Consider the following 14,136-nt stretch of genomic DNA (forward strand, 5'->3'; position numbering starts at 1 on the left):
AACGTCGGCACAGGATCAGAAGCAGATAGAGTGCATGCTACGAGATGGCATAATCGAAGTGAGTTAAAATGACTGAAACACACTCAAAGTCATGGTGCCAAAGCGAGATGGTAGCCAACGGTTATGTGTGGCCTATTGCAAAGTCAACGCCGTTACAAAGACTAATGCGCATCCAATTCCACGCTTTTAGGATTGTATCCAAAAAGTGGAACAAACAACATATATTTCTAAGTTGAACTTGCTCATAGGTTACTGGCAAGTACCTCTGTCAGAAAGAGCAATTCAATTTCGGCTTACATAACGCCAAATGGACTTTATCAGTTCAAAGTCATGCTATATGGTATTAAAAACATTCCAGCCATATTTCGGAGACTGGCTAACAAGATCATTGCCGGTTTACTCAATTCTGTGATGTACATTGATGACCTGATGATTTTTAGTCACACATGGAAGGAAACTTTACAGCATTTATTTGACTTATTCCATCAACTCCAAAGGCAGGCTTGGAGGCAAACTAGCGAAAAGTGAATTTGCAAAAGCCCAAGTCAAGCTCCTGGGTTATGTTATTGATAATTGACTAACGGTCCGACGGGCTGCAAAAACGAATGTAATTGCGGGATGTCCTATACTGTCAACGATAAAAGTGGGATTGCGGTTCATGGGGTTGATTGGATTTTAATGGAAGTTTGGGTCAAACGTTAACAGAGGGGCTGCTCCAGTCACTGAATTGTTAATAAAGTGGAGCAAGAAGATTCAGTAGAAAGAAGTCTGTCAAAACGCAGCAGACTGTCAAATGGCAGTTGACAACCAAAGACTGTGTTCAACTCTGTCCCAGTATGAGAGACCAGATTACATGTAAACTTTCAAGGTAGCTATTGTTACCAGTTATGTGGGTGTCGGTGCAATAGTTCTGCAAGAGGGTGATGCGGGAAGAGAAAGACACATTAGATATTTTTCCAGGAAGTTGAACGTTCATCAACATAAGAGTTCAACGGTGGAGAAAGAGACGTTAAGCTTGTTGCAGGCATTGCAGAATTTCAGTGTTTCTATTACCAGCAACACATTGAGACAATCGTATACACTGGTCATAACCCATTAATATTTATGGGAAAATTTAAGGACAAAAATGCCATTGTTGAGATGCAGCTTGTGGTTGAAGCCATTCAATTTCACACTCGTGCAGTTGGAATGTCGCGAAAACGTGATTGCCGATGTGTTATCCTGAGGCGATCGGTGGTTAATATACCACGGCCTGAATTTCCATGGTGTTGTGGATGTTTGATTTTTATGGCTAGCATTGTGCAAAATTGTTCCGACTACTAACCAGTTTTTCAGCACGGAGTTCTCACAAATGTCCTTTATTTTTTAAATGAAAGTTATTCCTTGACTCAAGGAAAGTCTGCCATTCATTTTGTTGGAGGGGCAGTAAAACTTGCCGGACTCCGATCAGTCTGGTCGAGAACAGAAATGAAAAGGATTTTGAGAGGCTTTTTCTTTGTGTATAAACAGATGATACTTCAGGCCAAATGGGTCATGTTTTAGAATGAAGATGTCCACTGAAAGGGGAGTGCTCAGCTCTTTAGCTGAGCTGAGCTGAGTTGTTTGTAGTTCAGTCTTGAACTGGGAAGTTTAGCAAGGAGCTGTGTGGAAGCTCTCTCTCTCTTTTCTGCACTTCAACTTCATACTGTAAGCATGTGTTCCATTTATACTGGTTTATAACGGGGGTTTACCTATTCGGACTCTTCTGTGTATTCGTAACAGCATAAACAGGTCAAGCTGAATAGACTGAGTTCCGTATGTGTTCTTGCACTGTTCTTTATGTTTCATTGTAATTTTGTGAATACATTCTATGTATGTTTTAAAATCTAGTAATCAATCTCGTTACCTTACACTGCGATTTTCATTGTACACTTACAGAAACAAATTGCAAAGTAAGGACATCGGCTGCCTGCTTGAGATTGTTTTGAGTATTCTGGCCTAATCCATAACAATGCAAATTACAGATTAAAGCGATTTAAGCAAGTAAACATAGCCTAACAATAAAATATTTTAAAACTTATCTCGATAGTAGAGCGCAAACACTCGATATCCTACTTTTGAGGCAAATGCATCTTTTAACAATGTAATCCCGTTAGCCGAGTGATTCAGGAAAGTTAACCAGATTTTAGGTAACTCCATCCCGACCTGAAAATTGGTATTCAAAATGTGACCCAAACTCTGACCGCGGTGTATATCTTGTGTTATTTGTAACACCCCTGTCTCTGAGCCAGATCTCTGGATTTTACTTACAATTCGGAACCTTTTGTTGTTGTGTCCTGGAGGTTGAATAAGTGTTTCACAGCATGTCAGAGCAGGCTGATGAACAAATATGTAGGAGGATAATTTTGCAGCTTTAGTGGGTGTTGCACGGTGTTAGTCTCCCTACCTCTGTGCCCACAGGTCGAGATTCCAACCCACGGAAGTGTTTCATTATATGTCTGAACATGTTGATTAAAATGAATTTAGGTTTACGATTCGATGTAGAAGGAAGGGGTGTCAGGACGGACTTTCAGAAATTAGGCGCAGGAGTACTGAAAACACAGCCGTTCGTGTTGAATGGAGTCAAATTTGGACTTTGAGAGGTTTTTCAAAACAAGAGGTGCATGATAGCGTGAATAGTCAATATATATTCTCCAGGGTAGGGAAGACCAACACTACAGAACGAACGTAGGTTTAACGTTAGGGAGAGTGGAAAGATTTGTAAGGATCCTAAATGCAACCTTTTCACATTGAGTGTGATGCGTGTATGGAATGAGCTGTCAGTCGAAGTGGTGGACGCTGGTAGTACTGCACCATGTAAAAGGCATCTGCACGTGTGTATGTTTAGGAAGTTTTTATTAGGATGTGGGCTAAATTCTGGCAAATAAAACGAAATTAACATTGGACATTTGGTTGGTACGGATGCTTGGACCAAAGGGTCTGTTTCAGTCGTGTGGATCTTTATGGTTTGATGATCCAATTATCAGTATCTTATTATAACATTATATGAGCTGCTTCACTGGCCACTATATAACTAAACTTGTCATCGTAAAATTTCTGACCATGCCTTCTGTAATTTTCATCTAAGTCATTGATATGAATGACAAACAAAAGTGGACGAAGCACCAATCCACGTATAAAACCGCTGGTCACAGGCCTCCAGTCCAAAGCCAATGCTCCTCGACCCTCTCTGTCGCCTGCCATTGAGCAGAAGCACACACACACAGACTTTCGAGAACACAGGCACAGTTCGGGTTTTAAGGCAGTGATCGATAATTTTGATTGACAACAGTATCAAAGGATGTGTTTGAATGCCTGAATGTTCTCTACCTCTTCCCAATTATTGTTATTTCTCAAAAGAAGAGATGACTTGCTGTAAATGCATTTTAATATTAAGAGATCCCACATTCAGGATTGAGATAAGGATGTTCCTTTCCAATTCATGTTGCGCTGTCTGTGGTCTTTTCAACCAAAGGAACAGGGAAGACTGGGTCATTGACAATGCTCAGTGCAGACCTTGACTGATGTTTAATGGACGGGAGATTAAATATTTATTGGTAATACACAGGACAGGGATGTTCTTCGATAATCAGACCAGCTATGAGCTTTCTAAACTGAGCAACAGTCTAGAGGAACCGATGTCCAAATGCATCTTTTTATCCCATTTGTTGTTCTCTCACTTAACCTCTCAAGAATGTTACAGATGTCAAGGCCCATGCTATTTAACCAATCAGGATCGCTTCAATGAGAAAGGGGAGATTATTTTCCCCTCTTAGTAGTTACATAGGAATATAGTGAAGTATTCTCTTTAGCGTCATAGAGATATATAGCAAGGAATCCGTTGCTTTGATATCGTCCGTACAAGCCATCCGAGTATAATAAATAAATCTCGTCCAACATTTGCTCCATAACTCTCTAATCTCTTCCTTTTCATAGACGCATTCAGATGCCTTTCGAATGTTGTAATTACACTCGTCTCCATTACTTCCTCTGGAGCTCATTCCATACACTTACCAACCTCCAAATGAAAATGTTGCACTTCGATCCCTTTTCAATTTTTCCCTCTCAATTTCAACTTGTGCCCTTTAGTTTAGGACTCCCCCATGCTGGCAAAAACGTCCTTACCTATTTACCTTATCCATGTACCTCACGATTTTATAAATACCTGTAAGGTCTCCCTCAAAGACAATTGTTATTTTAATATGTAGTAAATGCGGCAATTTGTCCACACAGAACACTCACAGCCAAAAGATTAATTAATAATGAAGATTATCTATATTGGAGTGTTGTTTAAGGGAAACATGTTAACGATGCTAATGGGAAATATCCCCAGCCCTCGATACATATCCAGGTAAATGTGAGCATCTCATACTGCAGGCATTTTAGATTTATTCCCGCACGTGAACGACAGTATGTTTGACTGTGCAGCATTGTTCTCAAATCGCAGTCTATGCTCGTCTTTTGAAATCTCAGGAGTCAGCATTATTGACAGTATGAACTTTACCAAACGATCTGATAAATAATGCCCGAATCGAATATTGCAGAGCTCAGAAACACTTCGACAATCAGCTATACAAGACAGGAGGAGACCATGCAACCTTTCTTGGCAATTACATAGGCACAGGTGAACCTAATTAGCTAACAGGAAATGTAGAGTAGAGATAATTAGTGCTTTCTAAGTTTGACAGCTGAAACTAGTGGAACTCCTCGGTGATCACTGGGACCTCATTAACAATTTACAATTCACATGCATGATTTGGAAGAAGGAGCTGAATTGGAGTGGAGCTCAATTTGCTAATATAACCAGATAGCCAGCAAATAAGTTATCAAGTGTAGCACGTATCCACAACGGGATACAGACAGTGGAGGATGTTGAGCAAGTGTTCAGCAAAATAGCAAAGAAAAGCATAATGTGGATGATGGGAACTTAGCATTTTGTGCAAAAGATAAAACAACATTAAATTATTTGAAGGATGTCGAATGTAGAACTTCATTTTTCAGTGGGAAAGGGTGCTCTGTTAAATAAATCTCATCAAGTTAGTCGGAAAACGCAGAACGTGATTTGGAAGGTAAATGTAATAATGCTGTTTTTTGCAAAGGCATGTCAGATATTATCTTAGAGACGTTTCCATATATCTATTCAGGGCATTGCTGAGACCCTACCTAGTGTGTGATGTGCAGTTGTACTTCGCTTAACTGAAAAAAAAAACAATTGTTTTCAAAACTTTTCTTGGGACATTGTGAAGATTAACATGGTAGGCCTGAGATTGACAGATGTTTTTATTGATGATGTAAGATCCTGAGGAGAGTGAACACCTGATGGATAGTTCCTCTTGAATGGGCGTGTACAGCTGGGGAAGTAATTTAATAAGCAGACGCATTCATTGTTAACACCTATATTGTGAAGACATTAAACGTTTTATTATTATCAAATTGCAAGGGTACATGCAAATATATCTTCAATTCAAGTGGACCATTTGTGCTGAGGAAATGTATCTGTGTACGATAGCAGCAATGATATAACGAAGTGGAGCAGGGAATTTAATTGAGTCGTACATTTCAGACAATGTTCAAGTAGACCTCACATAATCCAGTTTGGGATCGAAGAGCATTATTCCGTGATTGAACACAGACAGGGAACAAATACAACCTTCCTGAAAAGGAATGGCCCATTGGTGTCTCTGTCTTTGTGTTCCTCCTCTCAACAACGTGTTCGAGCTGAAAACTCATTAGTCACCTTTACCACTCATGGAGATCTCATGATGAGGATTCATTGGAATCTCTCCACAGGCTGAAGCAAAGTGAATTCAACGACATCCAACTGTTCTAGTTAGAAATTACATTACCAGCAATAATTGTCAGAAGATTAACTTCAGAAGCTAAGTAATAATTTTGGGCAACGTCGCATATTCTCTTTTTTCATGAGTCAACTGATATTTTGCCAAAGTTCTTCCAAGGTAACAGTCTGCAGAGATTATGTTTTTCAGTCTATCATCAAACACGTGGTTGTATGTATGTGCGTGAGTGTGTGTGTGTGTGCGCGTTTTAAGAAGGGAAAATATCTAAAATGTTTAAAATCTCCACAGTCGGTGTCACTCATCTTACTATCGTTGTTTGAGTATCTTTGTGTGGATCATATGATTGTCAATTTTAGCAGCCTAACGAAATCTGCCTGACCTGTGCCTGACACTGATACTGATCCAATGAGATACTAATATCATTCACCATATTTACCAGGAGACGTTTATAATTTGCTGTGGCCAGAGGAGGAGTGGCAGTATGAAAGGAAACAGTCGTCCGAAAAAGCCAGGTAACTATAGACCAATGAAGTCGACGTCAGTGCTGGGTAGGTTCTGGGACAGGATTCAAGTGAATTTGGAAAGGTAAGGAATTTTTAGTGGTTGCGAATATGGTCCTCTGCATTGAAAATGTGCCTCACGAACTGCATGGATGTTTCTGAAAATTGTTGCAAAGAGGGTTCATGAAGGCAGTGTGGTAGACATTGTCTACGTGGACGGCCGCAAGGTGTTCATCAACGTTCTGCATTTCTGAGAGATTAGCAATGTTCGGTCACATTGGATCATTCGGGAGCTATCCAATTGATTACAAAATTGGCTTCAGGTCGAAAACAGAGCGTGTTCGTGCAGTTGTTCCATTTTTCACTGAAGGTTGTGATAGGTTGTGTAACACAAGCATCATTGATGAGTCCACTGTTTTTCATCATTTATATAAATTATTTAAATCGATACATCAAATAAGACCACAACACATAGCGTAGTGGACAGCCACGAAGGTTAGATTAATATAACATAATCTCAATCAGATGGACCAAAATGCAGCTGAAGTTTAATTTAGGTTAATGTCTTGTGCTACATTTTGTTAATATAAATCATGGCAGGATTTATACAACAAATCAGAGAGCCCTTTAGAATGTTGTTGAGCAAAGACGCAGATAGTTCCTTGAAAGTGGAGTCAGAGGTAGACAAGATAGTAGATAACATGATTGGCACACTTGCCTTTTTTGTCAGTCCATTGAGTATAGCATTTGGGAGGTCATCTTGCAGCTGTACAAGACATTGTTGTGGCTACTTTGTGACCATTGCACACAAATCTATTCGCTCTGGTAAAGGAAGGATATTGTTTATGTTGAGAGGATTCAGAGAAAATATTTCCAAAGATATTTGCAGGATTGGGTGTGTTTATGCGAAAAGGAGATGCAGAATATTCTGAGGCATTTATTTCCGTGCAGCACCAAAGGATTATGGATGAACTTATAGAGGTTTGAACAAAAAAAATATTACTGGCATGGATCGGCTGTATATCTGATCATTTCCACAGTGTGATCCAAAACTAGTCGACACACTTTTACGGTGAGCAGGGGAGATTTTACAGGAACTCAGGTCAACCTTTTCACGTAAAGTGCGTTTCCTGTACAGAATGAGCTGTTAGTGGAAGCACCAATGGCTTGTACAATTAAGCATTTAAAAGGCATCCGGAAGTTCATATTAACAGATTGAGTTCAGAAGGATATGGGTAAAATGTTGGCAAATGTGACGGCATCAGACGGACAACTGTTCGATGTGGGCAAGTGAGATGAAAGGGGCTATTTCATGCTGAATTAATCATTTGACTTTTAAGAGAGGTAAGGAGAAAATCTAATAGGATTTCTCTATCCGAGAAGATTTTTTTGCTCTCTCTATTTGCAATCATTAAAAGCTAAGTTAGTTAATCATTTTATCGAGAATTAAGTATCAGATAATGAAATACAGACAGTAAAGTGGAGCTGCGACCGCAAACAGATCAGCCACAATCTTCGTACCTGGTGGATAATGCTCAAAATGTCTCATGGCCCACTCGTGCTGCTGAGTCCTGTGCCCCTCAAACCTGGTAGACAGGAGCTGTTAGAGGCCACTAACCCTTTCAACCTGGTTCACGGAAACAGGAGACCATTCAAATCCTCAAGACTATCACACACGGTTTTGAGAGATTTGATAAAGGTAAAATTAAATCCAAAGTTGGTAGCAAAGAGGCCCGTTGCCTCTCTTTGCACAGGCCCCCCTCTGTGAAACGTGTGCTTAATTTATTCGTCATGCTGTAAATACTGATTCAGTGTGAGGTTAGGCCCCAAGCCTCACCCAGAGATGGCTCACAAATTACTGATGTCTCCCTGACTTCAACATTCCCTAACAGACTTCCAGGAACATAACACGCACTGCCTTTCGAAAAGGAGAACGCGAAAGCATTCCAAACAGGAGCAGGTCGTTCAGCAGCCCAATTCCACCCTAAGCCTGTTGTGTCCTTCAGTAAGATCATTGCTGATCGGCTCCAACTCTCAAATCCTTTTTAATGACCAAATCGTTATAGAGCTCACTCTCTAATGGCTCAGAACTCCATTTAACTCATTTATGAGTAATTTCAGTCATCCTTCTCCCTCACTCTCTGGAATAAAAAAACCCCTGACATTCACTCACCCTTGCTTGAGGAAAACATACCCTTCTCCTGCACTATGGCAGACGGATATGAAGAAAGGAGGTAAGCGCAAGGGTTTCATCCATCAGGGCATTGACTACAGAAAATTGGCAGTTACGATGCAGTTCTACAAGACTTCTGTGAGGCTGCACTTGAAGTATTGTGTTCAGCTTTGTTCGCATTACTGCAGGAAGGATCCCAAAAAACTGGAAAGAAGGCAGAAGAATTTTACAATTCTGTTGCCTGGACTCAAAGGCATGAGTGAAAGGGTGAGATTGGAAAAATAAATCGGATATTTTGTTTTCTTTAGACTGAGAGGAATTCGATTAGAAGTATGTAAAAATATGAGATCCATGGACAGAGTGAATGCACTTATTCATGTTTCAGCGTTTGGGAATCAATGATCGGAGGGCAACCGTTCCTGTGTAGATGTGAAAGAATAAAGCAAAGTGGCTCGTACGAATTTGGAATGTGCTGTCTCAGGAAATGGTTGAGGTGGTTACATTAACAACAATGAAAGATGTTTGGGCACATACTTGCATTGGAAAGGTCTACAAGAATATGGGGCACGTTCATGGAAATCGGATTGGCAAGGATGGACATTTAATACATGAAGGTCGAAAACCTCAGTGAATGAAAACAAACTGAAAAGCTCGACTCACCTCATAATCTTTTAAAATACGAGGGAATGAGGACTCTTAAACTGAATTATTAAAAGAAAAATAATAGTTTATTTTCTGGTCACTAACAGTGAACACTAAGCAGCAACTAGTCGGAAATCCAAACACCGACCCCAACACCCCCCACCCCCACCCCGTTTTAACCACTTGCTATCTAACTCCAACCATGTTGAAATAAAACACTGTGGTAATACTAAACGTATAAAAAAACTACATTAACCTTTAACAAGACCACCCAGTCTCGGTTTACTCCGTCGTGTTCAAACTTCTGGTTTGAGCCGCCTTGTGGAGACTTCCCTCTTTTTGTTTTCGCTGTGAGTACTTCTTGCATGAATGTTTAAATTTGTTGAAAATGTTTTCTAATTTGCTTCGGAGCAAAATGTTAGACGGGGAGTTAACTGTCCGGCTCAAAATCAGAAGAAAATTCACACAACAATAGGTTAGAGTCCAACAGTTTTATTTGGTCGTAATACCATTCGAAGCGCTGTGTCTTCATCAGGTGGTTGTTGAGCAGAATCTTAACACAGACCTTTAAGCAAAAGGATGGTAGTGTCACGGAATGAAATATTAAGCAAATTTAGATTGTGTCTTTAATATTTTTGAATGATTTGAATGTGCTGATGTTTGACTGGGGCATTGAAGATCAGAAATCATACAACACCAGTTTATAGTCCAACAGGTTTATATGGAAGCACGAGCTTTCAGAGCATTGCTCGTTCATCAGTTCTCAACCACCTCATAAAGGAACAACGCCACGAAATCTAGTGCTTCGAAATAAACCTGTTGGAGTATAAGCTGGTGTTGTGTAGTCTTTAATTCATCATGTTCGCTTTGTTATCTTCATAGGTAAATCCCAGAAAATTTCAAAAGTTACATTCTCAAGATATCTTTTCACAAGTGAAGTCGTCTCTACACAGATAATACTTTGCAAGCATGACGTAAAAATATGTTTGTGTGGGAGAAAGTGAGGACTGCAGATGCTGGAGATCAGAAGAAGGGTTCATGCCCGAAACGTCGATTCTCCTGGGGAGAGCGAGTAAGTGCGTACATGTGTGAGTGAAATGGTGTATAGGTCTGGGAGAGGCTGTGTGTCTGTGAGAAAAGGAGAGAGAGAGATTGTGTTAGAGAGTGGGTCTGTGTTTGGATCTTGCTCATTCGTAGTGTGTGCTTGTGTGCCTGTGTGTCCCGATTAAGGCCATCCCATGGATTACAATCTTCAATATCAGCCTCTGTTCGGCCACTATGCGTTGTTGCCTTCCCAAATTCCGACCTGGAGAATGGTCACCCGAAAGTCAGAGGTTGAATGCCCCAGATCACTGAGGTGCTCCCGACTGGGAGGCATCTGTTCTGGCGGACATTTTCACTTCAAGGGACCGAGACTGACATGATCATTCCAAAAGTTGAATGAAGCTGCTGACAATAGTCTGGCTGCTGGCAGAGTCTGGCTGCTGGCAGATTTGTAAACAACATGACGCTCAATGCAGAATCACAGACCAGCTGCATAATAAGGCCCTGAGAGCTCATGCCGATCTTGTAGCACACTCTCAAAGAACATGGGTTTCTAAAAAGCTACATGAACTGCCATAGAGTCATAGGGTCCTACAGCACGGAGAAAAGTCATTCAGACCAAACTGACCCATGCTGCCCAACATTTCCAATGCTAACCCCATTTTCTTGCACTTAGCCCCGAACATTTTCATTCTTTCCTATACATGCCCTTGCCCAAATGAGAAAAAATGCATTGCCGGAAATCCCATGCTACTTTTCATAATATCAATGTGCTATTTTTGAAATTATCTGTGCTTCGACATAATCCTTAAGTTCCACAGTAATTGAACTCTTTTGTAGCGTTGCAGAATAAACATTCTTTTTTTCAGACTCTCACCACGGTACCATCATCTCCGCGATTGGTCTGGTGAAACGTCTTTGCAGTGTCTCGTTGTGGCCAGAAGGTCATTCCTTCGAAAGGAGATAATATCTGTACACAGTGTGTTCAGTAATGTCTCAACAATATTCTACCACTGCAGGAAGATGTCTTCACTCCTGTATTTTCAGCATTTTAAAGTGAAGTAAAACATACCATTTTATGTGACGATTATTTGTTTCCCCCTTAGAATTTCTGGTAGTGACTCATGCCCAAGGACAACCAGCTCATTTTCATCAAGAGTACTTCCCATCCTCTCACCTTCTAATAAATACAAAATGGAAGGATGGTATTGTTTCCAAATTATTTCTCTTCATTGCAGCAGCTGTGCTTCAAGCACAGCCACCCCAGCAGCAACACCAGTCTTACCAGTCGAGTTGGTTGGTGGTGCCGGAGAGGTAATGGACAAGCAGTATTATTTCACACGACTCAGCCAGCGAGGCAGGCAATGACCCTGACACAGGATTGGAATCCCACCACGCAAATATTGGAATTGGAATTCAATGAATATCAGGAATTAAGAAGCAAATAAAATTATAAAATCATTGTCGATTGTCACAATAGCCTGGAGAAAGTGAGGACTGCAGATGGTTGATATCAGAGTCGAGAGTGTGGTGCTAAAAAGCACAACAGGTCAGGCAACATCCGTGAAACAGCAGAATAGACCTTACGGCAGAAACCATTCATAGGGAATGAAGAAATACGTTGAAAATCGTGCCTGGCACTCTGATGTTCTTCAGGGAAGGACATCTATCATTTTCACCTGTTCGGGTTTACAGGTGATTTCAGACCCTCAGGAATGTGGTCGACTCACAATTGCGCTTTGAACTGGCCACGTCAGCCACTCAGTTATATCGCTCAAACCAAAGTCTCCAAGAAATGAAACCAGGCATGGAGCAAGCACTGGCTGCTTACAACTCGCGAACTGCAATGATTATTGAAGTCAGCTCACCAACACCATCTCAAGAACAATTTGAAAATGGAATTAAATGTTAGCCCAGCATCCCATAAATGAACAAAATAAGATTTTCACACTCAAGGAAGAGAGATAAAGTAATATTAGTCACTTGAAACAGTGCATTTGTTGTATACCCTTCATGGGCATTGTATTCAAGAATATGGGATCAGGCGAAAAGTAAACAAGATTCAGCTGGTATTTTTTTCCATTCCAGCTGATCATCAACAATGTCTTGCTTGCTTCATTTTTTTCTATCCTCTCTTTATACATCTATTCAACTCGTTCCTAATCCCCTTTGCAACAACCATCCCTATCGACAACATCAATTGCATTAATTCCCAGCTGAGTTCAGTTCTGATGTACAATCAGTAGATTCGAAATCCCAACTCCGTTTTTCTCTCGACCAGAGGCTGCCAAATCTGCTCAGTATTCTGACACTTGCTCGTTCTTTTTGATTCAGAAATGTTGCATCATTTTTTGTTTTATTTACATTTTAATTTTGTTATCACTTGGGGTGTTTGCATTTTTCGCTTGGGCTGCATTTGATGAGCTCAATCAACGCCCGTAACTGTGAGGCGATTCATTAAAGTAACACAGGACAATCCATATTGTCATGGGTCTGAATTCACTCTTTGTTCAGGCTATGTAATAGTGTTAGACTTATTTACCAAAGGACAACAGTGAAGTAGTTAAGCTTAGAGACAAAATACTGATGGTGTCATAATTGCCAATACTGAAGTTCACTTTTATTTCCAACTTTTGTCATTTTAAGTTCTGACATCATCCGTGGTAGGATTTGAAATAGAGTTTTCCATGTAATAACCTGTAAGTCTGAATTACATATCCAGCGACATTACTACTCTGGCACAGTGACCCCCTCTCATGAAGTTGCTTTATAGGCAAGAACAAGTTTGTGATCAAAATATTTGTAACTCGTAGAATGCTTAGAATCGAGGTGGAATCGTAAAGTCTGAATTTTAACAGTTTGTAGATCATGGCTTATTTGGCAACAGCGCTGATGCACAGATAGGTTATGGGAATATCATAGAGCTGATAGTAGATAGGTTTGGTGATGAAGAGAATATCGAGACATAAATCAGTTCAGGGTAAATAGGGACCTCGGGATTGTGAACAAACTTGTTATCAGATGTTTGTGAAGTGGGGCGGGGGTATTCATTTTTGGGTAATGAATGCAATTTGTAATTGAAACTGAATGCAATAGTTTCTGATTTTGGCAAGTACAGATAACAGAAATAGCAATGATTTCCAATATGGGTCAGGCAATTAATAAATGGATACAGAGAGAGAAACTTACCAGGAAAACCAACAATAGCGAGGATGGGATAGTAACCCGTCTGAGTAATCAGCAGTACACCTTCTATTCGATCTGGCAATGTTGACCAAGGCGAGTAAAGAAAGTAAAGACCCCACGATAAACTTCTATGCATTGTTATAGCATTCCACTCTACTGATAGCAGATTCTGATCCATTATTATAACATTCCCGTCTAATTATCCAACATTCTGATCTCTTTTTTCCCCTGTCTCTGCATCTGTTGATGCCTGTTCATGTCGGATTTGAGGCATCTGCTGTTAGAATCAGATAAGCATCGAAAGAAGCCCCATAAAAATAAGAAGAGTGAAATCCTCCAGTGACACATTTAAGATCCATGGAGACTGACAACGATCACAGTGGCTGAACAAACATTTTCAAATTAAGCGTTTCAAAATGGCACTTTTCATCACAAAAATAACTGGTCTCGATTGGTCTCATCTCCCATTGCCAATTGCTGTAGCGAAGTAACTTGTGAGGAAGAATGATGGATGTTTTCTTAATGTACGCTAGATGAATCTGCTGTGTTGTTCATGTACAATGCTGTAAGCACGTGAAAACCATACCATTCCCCATAAAACACAATCACTATGTTATTACTCTGCTGATTTTTCCTCTATTATATCAGGCGACAATCAACAGATTAACAGTGGGCATTTTTGCCCTCACAATGCACAGGAACATGTGGATTTTCTGGACATTCCTCTCGTTGTACTAATGAGGCGATTCTGTATGTTCAACACACAACGAAATCC

Source organism: Chiloscyllium punctatum, chromosome 19 (assembly GCF_047496795.1).
Source record: "Chiloscyllium punctatum isolate Juve2018m chromosome 19, sChiPun1.3, whole genome shotgun sequence".
NCBI lineage: Eukaryota > Metazoa > Chordata > Chondrichthyes > Orectolobiformes > Hemiscylliidae > Chiloscyllium > Chiloscyllium punctatum.